We start from the raw sequence: 16,747 nt of genomic DNA on the forward strand, positions 1-16,747 counted from the left end.
TTTTGAGTGCCAATTGTACGTCTCTAAAAACAGACCCTTAACCAAATACTTTTGTGATACACAGCTGTCCATGGGCATCAGAAAGGGGTCAACTGCAAATTGATGTCTATGAGTTGGTGGGTTTCTGGGGGTCGCTTTATTTGGTTTTTAGAGATTTTGCATCAGAACTGATAATTGGCTTCTTTGGTGCACTGGAGTTCCCCCAAGGGTTGGTGTGACCATGTTTGCACATACAGGTGGATTCCTCGCTCGTCAGAGTTGCCTGGGTGTGGGTGGGCTCCTAAGCTTGCAGTGGAACAATGCACTACTGTCCTCCTTTCATACTCAGATAAGAAGCTTCTGCTTCTTCTAGATGATATGCTGAATTCGGTGTGATTTACTTATACGTATATGCAAAAAATAGACATGTATATTCCCCCTACACACCTGTGTTTTTATGATTTGTGTCAATTATTCCATATGTATCACATAGGCTGTCTGTTGTAGGCTGAGGAGGTGTCTGTGTCATATTTTAGCTTATTTTTTTCCCCCCACCTATATTAAAATGTGTTCCAAGGTATCATCTAGAAGGCTGGAATGTTTGATTAGAGGAATAAATTGATATGACAGCAGCACAGTTAGGGTTTCTTTACAACTTCTCCATCCTCGATGCCTCCACCATTTGAAAGAGGATTAGTTGAAGACTTCCATCTGTCCCAGTCCCTGTGTGATCACATACCTGTCAATGTGTTGATGGTAGTTTTATGGCTCACCTGTAACACACAGGGGAAACTCGCTAACAGGAACTACCGGGAGCTGGGCAGATATAACTATTTGGGCTTAGCACCACATCTCCCTCCACATACGCTCCCCAAACGCGTTATTTGGGACACGAGGTGTGCATGGGGAGAAGCCCCAGCCGAGGAGATTGCGCGGGAGGAGCAGGAGAGCGCTGAGCCCTGACATCTGTGCGCCAGCACTGCCCTCGTGTGTCGGGGAGCGGGAGCCCAGCCCTGTGCTCGAGGCTCCCGCTTGGCTCGCAGGGCGCTGCGTGCAGCCAGCACCAAAGCCAGCTTTCTAGAGAGAAGCAAAAATGTCAGTACCCGTATCATTAGAAATTAATCTTTTTCTCCTGGACCCACAGAGTGTGTCCTCTCCTTTGTGGGAAAGCAGCAGCTTTAACCGTTAAGAGCTGAAATGTTTTTACCAGTTTATGTTTTTTTAGGGTGGGAGAAATGGCACTGTTTTCCTAGAGTGGTTTTTTGGTTTTCTTTTCTTTTTAATTATTATTATTTTATTTTTTATTTTTTCTGGGAGATGTGAGGGTGCTGATGGGCATGTCAAAGTCTAAAACACTTTCTACTTGTGACATGCTAAGGCACTTTGTTGGAACCCACCATGTTGGTAGCTTGGGGTGGAGGTGCACCACTATTTGTGACTGGAAAAAAGGTTTTTTTAATAGAATCATAGAATCGTTAAGGTTAGAAAGGCCTTCAGGATCATCTAGTCTAACCATCAGCCTATGCCTGTGACCATCCCAGACCATAGCATTCAGTGCCACATCTACACTTTCTTTTACACCTCCAGGAACAGTGACTCCCCCACCTCCTTGGGCAGCCCGTTCCAGTGCTTGACCACTGTTTTCCTAATGTCCAACCTGAACCTCCGCTGGCACAGTTTGAGGCTGTTACCTCTTATCCTGTTACTGTCATCTGGGAGAAGAAGCTAACCCCCACCTCATCACAACTTCCTTTCAGGTAGTTGTAGAGCGCAATAAGGCCTCCCCGAGCCTCCTCTTCTCCAGTTCCCTCAGCTGCTCCACATAAGACCTGTGCTCCAGACCCTTCACAGTTTCATTGACCTTCTCTGGACACAGTCCAGGGCTTCAACATCTTTGTTCTAGGGAACAGAGAACGCAGTACTCAAGGTGCGACCTCAAGCTGTTGTTGTTTTTGGTTTCATGTCATTTATAGCATTAGGAGATCATTGGAATTCTGGGAAATTTTTCCACCTAGGTGCTTTTTACCTGAGTTCCTGTGGGTATCTCAACGTCTGAGTCATGTGTAAGGGACCCTTACATCGCATTGCATCAGCACAGCAAGTTGTAAACTGCTGATCACCACTGATCTGTTGGAGCTGGAGGTGCTGGAGAGGTGAGAGACTCATGCCCTTTGCAGGCATTGGGTGCGTGTGATGGCTGAAAGATAAAACATAAATTAAGTGACTGCTGAGCAGCTGGCAACATATGAGAACTAGCTCAGTGGAACAACTTTTTTGCATCCAGTAAGAACTAAACAACTTGGTTTATTATCTGTGTGTAGGAGGAGGGATCATGGTATGGTTACAGTGGGGGAGCAAGAAATCTAGTTGCTATTTTTGGATCTGCCACAGACATCCTGTCTGCCTTCAGGACAGTCACTTCATCTCTTGGGCCCGAGATTAAACGGGGTTATTTGATACTTTCCTCCTTGCAGAAGATGCTGCTTTTCACCCTGAACATTCCCTCCTTAAAGCAGAACGTGTCACGCTCTTCTTGGCCTTGCAAATGCAATGTATGCGTTTCCATCCACAGAGCTGACACCATTGAGTCTATCAGCATGCATTGCTTTCACCGGCTATTTCATGTTCTTTCTCTCACATCTGGATTACCAAAGCCTTGTGTTTCAGTTCTTCCTCCACTGACTTCTGGGGCATCAGGATTCATTCTCCAGCACAGTACATAATTTTCCTATGTGAATAACTTCACTCTTTTTTTTTTTTTTTTTCTTTTTTTTTCTTTTTTCATGATTTGATGCCAACAGTTGTTCTAATTTCCCCACTTGTAGTTTACACTGTATTTAATTTGAAAGCAACAGTTGTGTCCCTAAAGCTTTGTATGAGCCAAGGGCAAATCTATGGGTCTCTGGTTTCCTTTTTTCCACCCCCATTTGCAATGTGGCTGCTTTCCTTTGTTGGGGATGGGAGGGAAGGTACAGATGCATTTGGGGGATTTCTGTTGCATATTAAAACAGAATCTGAGCTTCAAATGTGTCTGGAATAGTGTTTGTCATGCAAAGCCCATGCTGACTTGAGAGCTGGCTCCATCCACTTCCGAACCTCCCTCCTCCCCATTGCCTGAGTTTGCTCCTTTTGCTGTTTCTGGGCCAACTCTTCAGGAACAGTCTGTTCCCCTCACCACCCCCTCCTCCTGGTTCATAGTACATGGGATAAGATGCTGTTTTCAGCTATCACTGCTGACTGCTGTCCTGCGGTGGTCCTTGGGACTGCAATAGATCTGTGGGTTCTGGAGGATGGAAAGCTGGACATGAGCCAGCAGTATGCACTCGCAGACTGGAAAGCCAGTAGTATGCTAGGCTGCATCAGAAGAGGGTTGGCCAGCAGAGAGGGGGAGGTTACTGTCCCCCTCTACTCTGCCCTTGTGAGGTCCCATCTGGAGTACTGCGTCCAATACTGTACTGATGCCTCCAATACAGAAAGAATGCAGATGTTGGAGCAGGTCCAGAGGAGGGCCATAAAGATGATTAGAGGGCTGGAGCACCTCTCCTATGAAAACAGTGAGGTAGTTGGTCTTGTTCAGCATGGAGAAGGCTCTGGGAGATCTTACTGTGACCTTCCTGTACTTGAAGGAAGTTTGTAAGCAGGAGAGGGACTGACTTTTTTCATAGGCAGAAAGTGGACAATGAAGAATGGCTTTAACCTAAAAAAGGAGAAATTTAAGTTAGATGTTAGGAAGAAATACTTCATTCAGAGGGTGGTGGCACTGACACAGGCTGCCCAGAAAAAGCTGTGGATGCCCCATCCCTGGAGACATTCCAGCCAGGTTCACTGGGGCCCTGGGCAGCTTGATCTGGTGGGTGGCAGTCCTGTCTATGGCAGGGGGTTGGAACTGGATTGACATTAAGGTCCTTTCCAATCTAAGCCATTTTAGCATTCTAGGATTCTAGAGTTCAAAGTATGTATGAAAGGACTCCATGTTATTAACTCCATGTTGTGGGTATGGAGGATGCGCTGCCTTCCACTATTACTACATGGGGCTGGCTAATGCACTGAAAAGAAGTCATGTGGCTCTCCTATCCATATAACCACATCCTCAACCAGCATCCTCTTGATAAAGATAATGGCAGGAAGTGGACAAATGCCTGCTGCAAAACTATACTGCAGTGCACTGGTCCTGCAAACATACATAAGGGTGCAAACAAACAGCTTTACACAATTCTTGTAGGCCAAATACTCTGGGCTTGTTTTCAGTATGGGAAAGAATTACACTCCTACTCACGAGCTAGGAGCCAAAGGAAGGAGAATCCTTCTCATACCAGGTCCATAGGATTCTAAATATGGAACTCTGTGGAAGTCCAGGCCAGTAGAGATATAGAGATGTAGAGAACTTGTCCATGGCAAGAATGCAGAGGAAACTTGATAACTGCGAGAGAACAGTACTGTTTTAAGACTAAATTCCAAGTTTTCTTTAAAGAAGCAGAGAAAATCTCAGATCATCTGTGGAAAGGAACTCTGTACAGTGCAGACAAAGCACTGTTTTGGAAGAAAACCATTATAATATTCTCTTCTCACCAAAATAAAGTAAATATATATAAGGTATTTCAATAGTAATCATTTTTGATTGATCTCAGTGTTATCAATGTGAAGTTTTCCTGACAGTCTCTGCCTGTGGAAAGCTCTTAACTTCAGGAAATTCATTCATCTCTGAAACATTTTCTGGTCATCTAATTTCCTTTTAGCCTTATTAAAATTTAAGTGGTATACACCAGAGACGTGGTGGATGCTTCGTCCCTGTAGTCATTCAAGATCAGGCTGGACAGGGCTCTGAGCAACACAATCCAGCTGGAGGTGTCCTTGTTCACTGCAGGGGAGTTGGCCTAGTTGGCCTTTAAAGGTGCGTACCTACTCAAATGATTCTATGATTCTATGATTCCTTCTAGTTTTAATTCATCTTTGGTCAAACTGCTACTTTTCGCAGTTATCTGATACTATTAAGATCTATGGGATAAAATGATAGATCAATATTTAACATGAATAGGGTAATCATCCAAGGGAAAAGCAAAAAAACCCCAAACATTAAACAGATATGGATCTAAGTCACTCTTAAGTGAAACAGGACAAAAATGCAACAGAGCCTAAAACTCAGGCATCCTGTGCTGTAAAGCTACTCAAAAGCAGACAGCACCTATTCTCTTCAGTTTTGGAGAGTTAATGGTTCCGGGCTCTGTAAATATTAGATGTGAGACCACAAGGATCAGCCCTAAACTCTTCTTGACCACAGTACAGTTTAGATCCATACACGCATTTTGGTATCTCTGTATTTTTCTCTGCTGTGTATCTGAACCCAAACTGAAAACAATGAGCCTTGGACACTCCTCTGAGGCTGAAAAATGGAAGTCAAATTTTAACATTCTAGGGCTTTCAGCTTAGCAGACTAGGGGAAAGAGGAGAAAAGTGACCTGGAGGCCTGGCAACATATAGAGATGTACAATCATGGGAGGTCTGGTCCATACAGCTCTGGTTGCATCTGGCTCAGCTTGACCTCAGGGCCTGGCAGTCATCCTCCAGACAGCAAATTCCCATTGTGTGAGCTGTCTTCAACCTTGAATAGGCTTCATTTCTTGGCTGTGTCCTGGAAAGTGGATGTTGTTGCTGATAGCACTGTGTGGCTGCCAGCACACTGGAGCCAAATCTCCCCCCTCTCTGCACTTTGTTGCTACAGAACTTACACAGTTGGGGTCTTTCTTTTTGTTATGAAATCTCAACTGTTAATCTTCTCAGTGGATTTAGGGAAGAAAAGGACACGTTAAAATTGCACTTTTGACTCCAGGTTCCACTTTCTTGTTGATGCAGCCATGTTTTCTACTCACTGGTTTGGTAAACAGAGAATTGTTTTACTTTTCAAATCTTCATAGAATCAGAGAATACCTAAAGTTGGAAGGGTCCATAAGTACTGGATTCTCTCCTGAAAGCAAATTCCCCCTCTAGTCCCTGTCCAAAGAAGCCTTTTTTTTTTTTTTCTTTTTTCTTTCCTTCACACATCCCACACATTTTACATCCTGTTGTGATTTAATGCTTTATTCAGAACAAACAGGATTTCCTCTTGCTTTTGATGAAAATGCTCCTCTTCTTTGCAGCTCTCGCTTTCTGTTGTTGTGTTCATAAAGGAAAAAGTTGTTACTACTTCTAACTTTAATTTCAAGTAATTAAAATTCAATTGATAAATTCCCTGAATAGTTTCTACATCCACTCAGAAGAAAAAGGGTTATTTTTTTCCTGTAATGGGATGAACTGGCTCTTGAATATTTGTGCACTTCAAAACTTTGCCCTCCTGAAGGACTTATCGTGAAAACACACTTTTATTTTTTATTAAAGACATGGAATTTGGTTTGTTTGTTAGATGCTTGAACATGTAATTCAGATGAAGCTAACTGCAGCATTACAAAAATTAATAATATGGACGTATTTATGAACAGAAAACTGAGTATGAGTCGAGAATGTATGCTTGCAGCCCAGAAAGCAATTCTGTCTTGGGCTTTATCAAGTTTAGTTAGCAGGTTGAGATGATTGACCCCTCTGGTCTGCCACATGAGGCCTCATCCGGAGAACTGTTTCCAGGTCTGGAGCCACCAATGTGAGGAGGTCATGGACCCGTTAGAGTGAGTCCAGAGGAGGGCCATGAGGAGGATCAGAGTGGGCTGGAGCACCTCTCTTGTAAATACAGGCTGAACGACCTGGGGTTGTTCGGCCCATAGAAGGGAAGGCTCCAGACATATTAGCAGCCTTCCAGTACCTAAAGAGGGTCCACAAGAAAACTGAGGAGAGATTCTTTGTCAGGGAGTATTGTGATAGGACAAAGGGAAATGGTTTTAAACTTAAAGAGGGAAGATTTAGATTAGATTTTAAGAGTTGGTGAGGCACTGGAAGTTGGTGAGGCACTGGAACTTTTTGCCCTGAGAATTTTACCCAGAAATGTTAAGGAAGGAGGATGCCTCATTCCACTGGTCCACTGTAGACTCTAAACTATGTGGTTAGTCCTGTCTCTTGTAATGTAAAAATCTTGTCACAGGCGTGTTAAGATAAATACATTAAGTACACTCAGTTTGCAGTTGTCTCTTTTCTGCTTACAGAACCCATACTCCAAACTATTTCAGTCTTGACTATCTAGAAAAGTTAATGAATTCCAGATTTGTTTACTGATTTCCTCCATCCTTATAGCATTAGCCTTTATAATCATCTATGTGAAGTGTATACATTTTGTTTTGCAAGTAATGGCTCTGGTCCACATGTGGAACTGGTGAATTCCTTCAGATAATCTGTTTTGTTCCATGGATTTAGGATACATAACCTCAACAGAGGTTGGGAAAAGGAGATCTTTAGCTAATACGAACATAAAGTGTTTCATCATTTCTCTAGCTTATGAGTTGTCACATTTTTTATATCTACCTGGTGTGCTTGGGCAACTATGTTCTGTGTGGTGCCGTACATTTAACCTCATCCTGTGCTATCAGTTACATCTCTATTGAATTTACTGTTTTTAAGTAAAAGTCTTAAGACTTTTTAAGACTTTTTGTTTTTTTTGCTCTTGTTCAGTAGATCTTTGCTTTTTAATAAGCAGAATAAATGCTCAGAAGTGTGTGCTTCACATTCTGCTGCTTGCTTCTCCTTTGAACATCAAGAATCACTATAGCAAAGAACTTCAGAGTTCCTTTTAGAGTTCCTTTTTGGCACATAATAAAACACAGTGACAAAATGCCTAATTAAATCCACTGAGGGAGATTTCAAGAGGCAGTTGTTTGACATTAGTAGTCTGTCATACAGCTAACGGCTTTACATCAGCTTTAGGAAGAAAACAATTAGGAAGATAATGTGTTCCCAGGGAATTCAATATTTCATCTCCTTGAAGAATTGATTTAGAGCAGCATCTGTTCTGTGCTCTGTATTGTTTTATATTTTCTTTCAGATCCCTGCACCTTAAGTGGATTATTTAGATACTCATCTATTTGTTTGAATCAGTTTGTATACACACATATGTAATAGGACTCTTTCTAGGATTTGCAGTAGGGGGATGGGAATGCAGAAAACTCAACCATTGGAAGTAGCATAGGCCATGGCAACATTTCTGTTCTGCTGCTGGTGCTGTGAGGTGCCAGGAGAGTTTGAATGTTTGTCAGCAGAGGCCACAAAAGATATCCAGTTCCCTTTCCTTCTTTGTGTCAACACAGACGCTCTTATTATTCTGTGTTCATATTTGAATTCCCCCTGTGCCATTAACCACTTTGTATGTCCTGGCAGGGGGTGTTTGTGGTTTGTCTCTTGACTGTGTGCCTCTTTTGCCTCTGCACCATCAGCGTGACAGCACAAAGCTCTTTCTCTTCCTATACATATTAGGATACCTACTGTTCTATTTTCAGAGGCTTCCAGATGCCTGGAACTTGTTCAGAACATGAGACCACCTCTTGCTGTCTGGATGTATAACATCATTTTCAATTCCTGTTTCCATTCCTTAATTTAAATGCTGCTGCCACTAGCTAAATAAGTTTATAGCACCATAAATACTTCCTTTATCGCCATGAGCTTTTTCCTGTCAACCTTTGTGCACTATGTGCAGTCAATGCAAAGGAGGGCTGTGTCTCTTCAGTCTTTCCTGTATCTGTCCAAATTATTGTAATCAAATCAATTTACCTAATTTGTCCCAGGTTAAAAAAAAAGAATCTGATTTTCAGTAAAACTCTCTGCTTTATACAGAGTTTAAGGTCCCTTTAAACCTCCACAGACTCATGAAAGAATACTAAGCCCTACATACTTGCTATGTTACCACACTGGGGCCCTGGACAACCTGACCTACTACTTCGTGGTTGGGCAAGCCTGCCTGTGGCAGGGGAGTTAGAACTTGATGATCCTTGAGGTCCCTTCTAACCCAGGCCATTCTGTGATTCTATGATCATTTATACTAATCACAGGAACTTGTTTTTTCTCCATCTGATACTCATTTCTACCTGCAAGTAATGAGAATTGATGATTTAGTAGATTTTTCCATAGACAGAGAAGCTATAATAAAGACTCTTTAGCATGGTCTCGTGATAGGACAAGGGAAAATGGATTCAAAGTAAAAGAGGGGAGATTTAGGCCAAATATAACAACAAAAAAGATTTTTTTGATGATAAGAATGGTGAAGCACTGAAACAGGTTGCCAGAGAGGTGGTGGATGTCCTGTCCCTGGGATTCAAGGTCAGTCTGGATTGGGCTCTGAGCAACCTGATCTAGCTGTAGGTGTCCCTGTTCAGTGCAGGAAGGTTGGACTAGATGACCCTTAAAAGCCCCTTCCAACTCAAATGTTTCTATGATTCTATAATTCTGTTCTGTTTCTGAGTATAGGAAATTCTGTGCTTCCTACAAGCATCAATCTCTTATGTTTGGAAAATTATGTTTGTCCTCAAGGGTTTTTCATCATGAGTGATACCAGCCAAAACTTTCACAGTACAGATGTGGAAGTATCATAAGGCCTCTGAGTATAGTGATGCTATTATATATGTTAAATAAGGGCCAGAGAGGTTTCCAGAGGATGTGAGGTAGAATTTGTAGAAATATTTGATTTGGAAGGGACCTCTAGAGGTCATCTAGTACAACTTCCATTGGAGAATTCTGCAGCTTATTCGTCTTCTCACTTTCCTGGCAATGCATTCTCGCCTTTTGGACCAAAATATCTCCCCTAACTCCTTCTCATCAACTGAGAGCTCTATATACCACAGCTCTGCTTTGCCATCTGGCTGAGAAAAAAACACTTGTTTGCTATACATCTTCACTGCTAAAACAGATCACTTGTTCCTGTGCCTTCAGAGAAGTCAGGCTGTCTCTGCAGTGAGAAATTAAAGAAAGGATGGAAACAGAAGTGTTTTCTAGTTTTCTAGACGCCTCAGACCAGCCTCAGACGCTGGTCAGATGCTGGGTGAATATTTGTATTCCATGTTTCCATCTTCTCAGAAGAGCTCTGATAACTCGGCTGTGGTAGATCCTGATGTGGATATCTTTGCTTCAAACCTACTAATGTTGCCTTATTCTCTGCACACACAGAGCTGACTCACTTCCAGTGCTACAGAAGATTTTGCCATGATTTTGCCTGGCAAAGGGTAGAATAAGGCATATCATTTTAAGTTTGGTCATTCTATTCTGCAGTCAGATTCTGAAATAGTTTCAAGTGTTTCTAGAGCATATGAAGGTCTGGCATCTTCTGCTTGTCCTAAGAATGTTACTGACCCATATTTCTTACATCTGCATTATCTGTCTAACAGATTTAATCAGATACCAAAATATGCCATTCTTGGAGCAAAAATATCCTTTCACTACGGAAATGATTTGCCTGGAAATGATACTGTTTGCCTGGAAACAATACTGTTTATTCAGCCAACTTGTAGGCTCCATCTGTTTTTCACTCAACCATGAGGATTTAGCAGTGCAGCTTTCCTTCTCATCTTTCACTGAAAGTCTTGAGGTGGCTTTGATACAGTGATATGATACCACATTAAATGGTAGTTACATTTTTTTGGATGAATCTGTACATGCCATGTGTTCCCAAGGGGCCAAGAACACTAGAACTTTCCTTCTATTGTCTTGAAATCCTCCAGCTATAAAACCAGACATATGGTATGTTTCCTGTTATCAGATAAAATAATAGTTAGCTTCCAAATGGCATATTTGTTTGTGCTTATGAAGAGGAGGTTTATCTACAAAATAGGATACTTTTGTCTGCATTCAATGTATTGTTTAACAACAACAACAAAAAAAATAGTGTTTTACTTTTGTGTGCCAGAACCAGACTTGAGCTAGCTAAATGCAGGACTGAAGTGGTTTGGCTTATGGATGTATTCTGCAAATGGTTTTGACAAAGTATGCAATCACACAGTCCCAGAAACTGTGGTTACCAGTGCCCTCTGGAGGTCTCTAGTCCTAACAGCCAAAGATGGAGAATTCAGACCCACAGGATGACCTGTCCCAGCGCTACACTCACCTCCTTGTCAAGAAGTGACCTTTCTGGTGTTCAGACAAAGGCTCCCTGAATGAATTTTGTGGCTATTGTCCATATATATGCCTTTTGCTACACTGAGAAGAATTTGGTTGTGATATTTTTTGCTCACCTTCATGCAGCTGTGGGTTGATACCAATCAGCCTCTTTGCCAGACTCCAGAAGCCCAGTTCTCTCGCATCTTGCCTCAAATTATGTTCTTTAAGACTCTGACCATCTTGTTTGCCATCTTCTGGTGCCTGTTTCTTTGATATCCCACTTAAAGCAAGGGCCCAAAACTGAAGTCCAGGTAGTGAAATAAATCCACTGATATCTCACCAAGACCAGATTAATTTCTGTATTCCATCTAACCTAGTGAGCCCTGACAAGATGAAAGCAAGTTGTTAGCCCTTGGTATGGGCTTCAGGGAAGACATTTGAAAAATAACAAGTGATCAACATGGAAAACCAAAACTAAGCAGTGGAAGCTTGACAGGAAAATTGTTATTTAAAGGAAGTAGAAACATACAACTTCATCAGTTCATCATCATCTCTGGGGAAAGGCTGACATTAGTTCAAGCAAAATGTTTCAGAATTAAATGATAAAATTATGAAATGAAAAGCTGTTTTAAGTCAAACAATTCTGCATTGGAAATATTGGTAGAAAACTGCTGACATTCAAAATTCAGGCTTCTGTTTCGAATGGAAGAATTATTAAAACTAAGATGATTCAGAAAAATGCCATCAAACTTTTGCTATTCTTGACAGGGGGAAAAAGGGAAGGAAAAATAAAAGAAAAAAGTGGAACTTCTATCTTTACTTTTTTTGCATGGCTTGGAACAGAGTGTAAGAATAAGAGGACAGAAAGCATCTTCCCCTTTATTATAATAATATGACATAAGCAAATGCAGAACATGGCTAATTGCAAAGTAAAACCTCTGCCAAAGCAGTCTGGTCCTATCTGGGAACTGGAACTATGATACTGCTTTTGTCACCCGGCCCATGACTCATATGTCAGCATCTTGTTCTGTACTGTTTTAGGATGATTTGTAACACTATAACCTTGGATGGTCCAAATGCACTCTCATTTGTTCTGCATTCTACTTTCCTAAAATTGAAGTCTGCCTATTCATCCCTTCTGGAGACTCTTCTCTGTTGCTTCTCCAGATGTTCCCTGTTGATTTTCAAACTCTAGTTCAAGCTAGTTTTACCACACGAGCTCATTAGCTGCACAGATGAAATGTGCAGCACAAGACTTTGAAATGTTTTCAGAACAGAGAAAATATGTTGTTTAATGCCCTAATTAATGGAGTATGTGGTGGCCATGTCAACTTGTTAATGATGTTCAAACATTTTTAGGTCACTGTAATTCTAAGGAAGTGCTACTCTTACTGGAAGAATGCTTACAAAACCTTAGGTTGCTTTCTATCAGAGAAGTTCTTTCATTCTGAATACTCCATGAAAAAAAGTAAAGAAAATACAAGACTACCTTGAATTTGCCACTATAAGCAATATTTTGGCAAAGCAGTGAATGTATGTAATCTTTACTCTGCAATTGTCTGGACTGAGTTAGAAAAGAATATTTCAAACATCTGCCTACATTCTTCCCACAGATATATTTTCCAAAATGATGTTATGCGAAGTTGGTTTTTCATTACTTGCAGATCTCAGAAATATTAATGGTTGACTCATTGTGGATTTTTTATTTTCTTAAGCTATTGAATGTTATGCTTCATGAAGAATGTTCCTTTCTGCTCAGCTTACAGTGCACATCAAGAATAAATCCAACTGGCACTTGACATCTACAGAACTGTCTTACAATGTACAAAAGTACAATATGTTTTGGAGATTTCATGTCTGAGATCAGTTTTAAGAAGGTATCTAGAAACTCATGGATGCTCTAGGGAAGCTGTGCCCTGATTAATCATATTTTCCTCTTCCTATTATGTGTCCTGCAGAATCTGATTTATATCTCTGTCCTGATGCTGGCTCACTTATCATTAGTATTATCTTGTGATAGTTGCTGAGCATTCATAGGGATTTAGGGATTTGCTGTGAGAGTATAACAAGGAAAACCTGATAGCACTGTGTTTACTGCTGATCTAGCTGTAAGAACTGGTTCTTTGTCAACCCATCTGTCTTGTATTTAGTAGTAATCCAAATATTCAGCAATATTCAGCTCAGAATTTCAAACAGTAAAGCCAAAAAGCGATTTTCTACCTTGATAGCCTGGTTTGAGCCAGGTGTTAGTTGACATCTGGCTGAACGTGAACCAGCAGCGTCCTCACTGTGGACAAGAAGGGCAATGGCATCCTGACTTGTATCAGAAATGGTGTAGGGTTAGAGAAGTGATCATCACGCTGTACTCTGCTTTGGTGAGGCTGTGCCTTAAGTACAGTGTTCAGTTTTGTGCCCCTCACTACAAGGCAAATGTTGAGGTCCTGGAGCTTGGATATTAAGAAAACTTTCTTCTCCAAAAGAGTGGTGAGGCATTGGAACAGGCTGCACAAGGAGGTGGTGGAGTCATCACCTCTGCAGGTGTTCAAGGAAGTGTAGATGTGGCATTGAGGGACATGGTATAGTGGGCATGGTGGTGATGGGCCAACAATTCAACCAGATGATCTGAGTGACGTTTTCCAATCTTAATGACTCTACGATACTAAGCCCAGTGATTTAAGCCAGGTCCTGCTGTGCTCATCAGAAAACAAGAAAAGCACTTGCTCCCTTGAACTGTAGTAACCACTACTCCTGCTTTCACACCCTGGCAATGTATAATGAGATAGCTCTTCTGCTGAGCTACACCTAATCTCACTTTGTCTCACATTATCTCTTTGCTCCCAGGTCTAGCTTACAGTCTCCTGAAGCTAGCCTTATTAGGCTTAAAAAGTAACCCTTCCCTGGCATGCCTTCTTCTCTATCTCCTGTGTACAGCCACAAATCACAAATGTGTCCTGATCTTTCTTCTTCTCATTTGTTTCTCAAAACAATCAGAAAAGACTGTAGACAAATGTAATGTCATTTGTGTGCAAAATGAGTAACATTTAGAAAGTAGCTGTTTTTCATGACAACATAATCAGTTGTTTCCATACACTGCTGTCTTTGCTGTAGCTTTATGAACATCTAAAGCCCTCACCATGGAAACACCACAGTCAACTTGCCCTTTCAGATTCATTTTGATATTTTACGTATTTTATAGTGAAATAAAAGTTGTCCCTTTTCAATGTGCCTTTGAGCCTTTCCTTTTCTTCATCTTAACTGAATTAGTTATTAGTCCGTCTATGGGAAGACACTAAGACACTATTGGGAAAAAATAATTTTAACGGCAGAAATAATACAAAATTTTGCTCTTCACATGTTTGGAAGCAGCAATATTCCTAAGGTTTTCAAACTGGATCCTCAACAGATCTCTCACACTTCTATCAAGGTTGACATAAAATTGCCTTTTTTCTCATGTGTTTACATGATAGGCATCCATATGTTCTGTGAATGGGGTGAAAATGTTTTGATTTATAGTGTCTCTAAGCATGATTTTCACAGTACTTTTAGAGAGACTGATAAAATTGATCCACTCTCAGTGGGGATTTGCCTCCCATTCAGATATCCACATAATACTACTCCCTTTTTAACTGCGGAATTGAAAGGTAATTCCAGGTCCTAAATGTGGTTAAAGCGGGTGAAAAATCAGCATTATGCACTGAGCTCAAGCTCTTTTTCTTTTGGGTTTACACTAAACAATCTCTGTGCTTTCCCAGTGATGGTACTCAGAGATGGAAGGGCATGTTGCCTCATTACATAATTTTTTTTATATACATACATACATACATACATGCATCTATTTCGACTTCTTTATTAAGCTCCAGCCCCTGTATTCTCCTGCGAAGTGTTGCACCAGGTTGGTATGGGGATGATACAGCTCTCTCAGTGTGAGTCTCCTGGGATGATTTTCAAGGAGCTTTGAGTTTGTAAGAACATTTGGAACTGTACGTTGTACATAGAGGTGACTCTACTGGTGTTTCTGCTCGGGCTGACTAAATACTTCAGCCAGTAGGTGGAACCAGGAGAAAGCAGATGCACCACCTGGAGGAGAGATGGGAGGAATTCTCAGTCCTTCCCTCAGATATGCATTTGTGCGTGTCCACTTTAAGTGTTGCCATTAACTTCAGTGTCCTGGCTTAGGACAGTCAATCTGAAAGAAATATAATCATTTCTAAAGAGTGATAAGCTGCTGCTGACAGCCCTGGGCACACAAATCCAACCACCAAGGCTGTTAGGAGTAGTCTGCAAATCAGATGATTTGATCACATAATCTCCTTTTAATAATAAGGAGGATATTATAAAAAAGGTCTCCACTTCAACATCTATCTCTTATGAGTGTGCCAGAGGTGAAGGACAAGAGATAATTCAGATTGCATCTCGAACATGTTCAGAAAGGCAGTATCAGAAATATAGCTTAAAAATACTCCTTTGAGGTGCTCTACAATTGGAAAATAAAGACAGTTCACTTTTTTTCTCATCAATAAAATAGAGGGGAAGAACAATGATAACTTTTCTCTCCTGTTACCTACCTTGTCTTGAGAAAGAATTACCTGAAAGAGAAAGATTTTAAGAGTAAGATCTTACAGCACTGGAACGGTTAAATGAATACATGCAAATGTACTTTTAAAGATCTATAAGAAGTAGAAGGAAAGGAATATATTGCAATGTATCTCAGCCTTTATTCTAAAAACAAAGCTTGAGGTTTCCTCATGTATTATGTAAAAATGTTGCTGTTCTCTTGCAGTTTGGTCTGCATGCGTTAATTTCAACATTGCATCTTGGTCTTTCCAACTTTAAAAAATAAAACAAACTTACATCTACGGTATTTTCCAACAGATTGGAGATACACCTTTCCAGTAAGTCAAATATGCTGCAAAAACTCTGGTATTCATATCTCATCTTAAAAATCTGCATAATAAAACTTCTGGTTATTGATTTTGTGGCCATGGCACCCAGTCAGACATTGTTTATGTTCTTCTTCTCTTTTCTTGACTGTGAGCATAGAAACTATCAGGAAGTTATTGCTAGTGAAATGTTATTATCTGTGGATACAAAAATAAATGATTTGGGGGTTTGCCTAGCATAAATTAGGAGAGATGTTATTAAAGAGAAATACTTCAGTCAGTAAGTGAGAATGGATTTTTAATCCCCAACAGCAACATAGTTAGATCTCATTAATAACTTGCAGTGGAACATCTCCTCAGTACCCAACACAGATTTGCTGACCCCAAGTTTGAAGAGTAGTTATAAAAATGAAGTTAATTACCAATGTCTGGAAAAAAAATATTTCCTAGCAGACACTTTTTCTGTTTTAAAATATATATATTTTTTTCAACTCCCCATCACTATTGTAACATTTCTCTTCACTCTCATGCTGAATTTCATACAAAATAGTTGTCCTCCTATGTATTATATTGACCCTTAAGACATGATTCTTGAAATGGTAACTTACATGAAGTTTTTGTCGTACTGTGGGTTTTTTGTTGTTGTTGTTTATTCTGCTTTGATTTTGGTAAGGATGACTGTTGATGAGGACCATTATTGTGTGGTTTTGATAGTAACCATGGAAATGATGGCTTTTATTATGGTTTTTAGAAAACATTACTCGTTGTGACTTAACCATCATACCTGTTAATAGGAAAGTATCCCAAAAGGCTCTGAGATGCTGCAGTAGAGGGGTTGAGTGACTTTTCCAAAGGGATTTGGATAACCCGGTGGTGACAGATGGCCATGA

This window comes from Meleagris gallopavo, chromosome 3, assembly GCF_000146605.3.
Source record: "Meleagris gallopavo isolate NT-WF06-2002-E0010 breed Aviagen turkey brand Nicholas breeding stock chromosome 3, Turkey_5.1, whole genome shotgun sequence".
NCBI classification, from domain to species: Eukaryota; Metazoa; Chordata; class Aves; order Galliformes; family Phasianidae; genus Meleagris; species Meleagris gallopavo.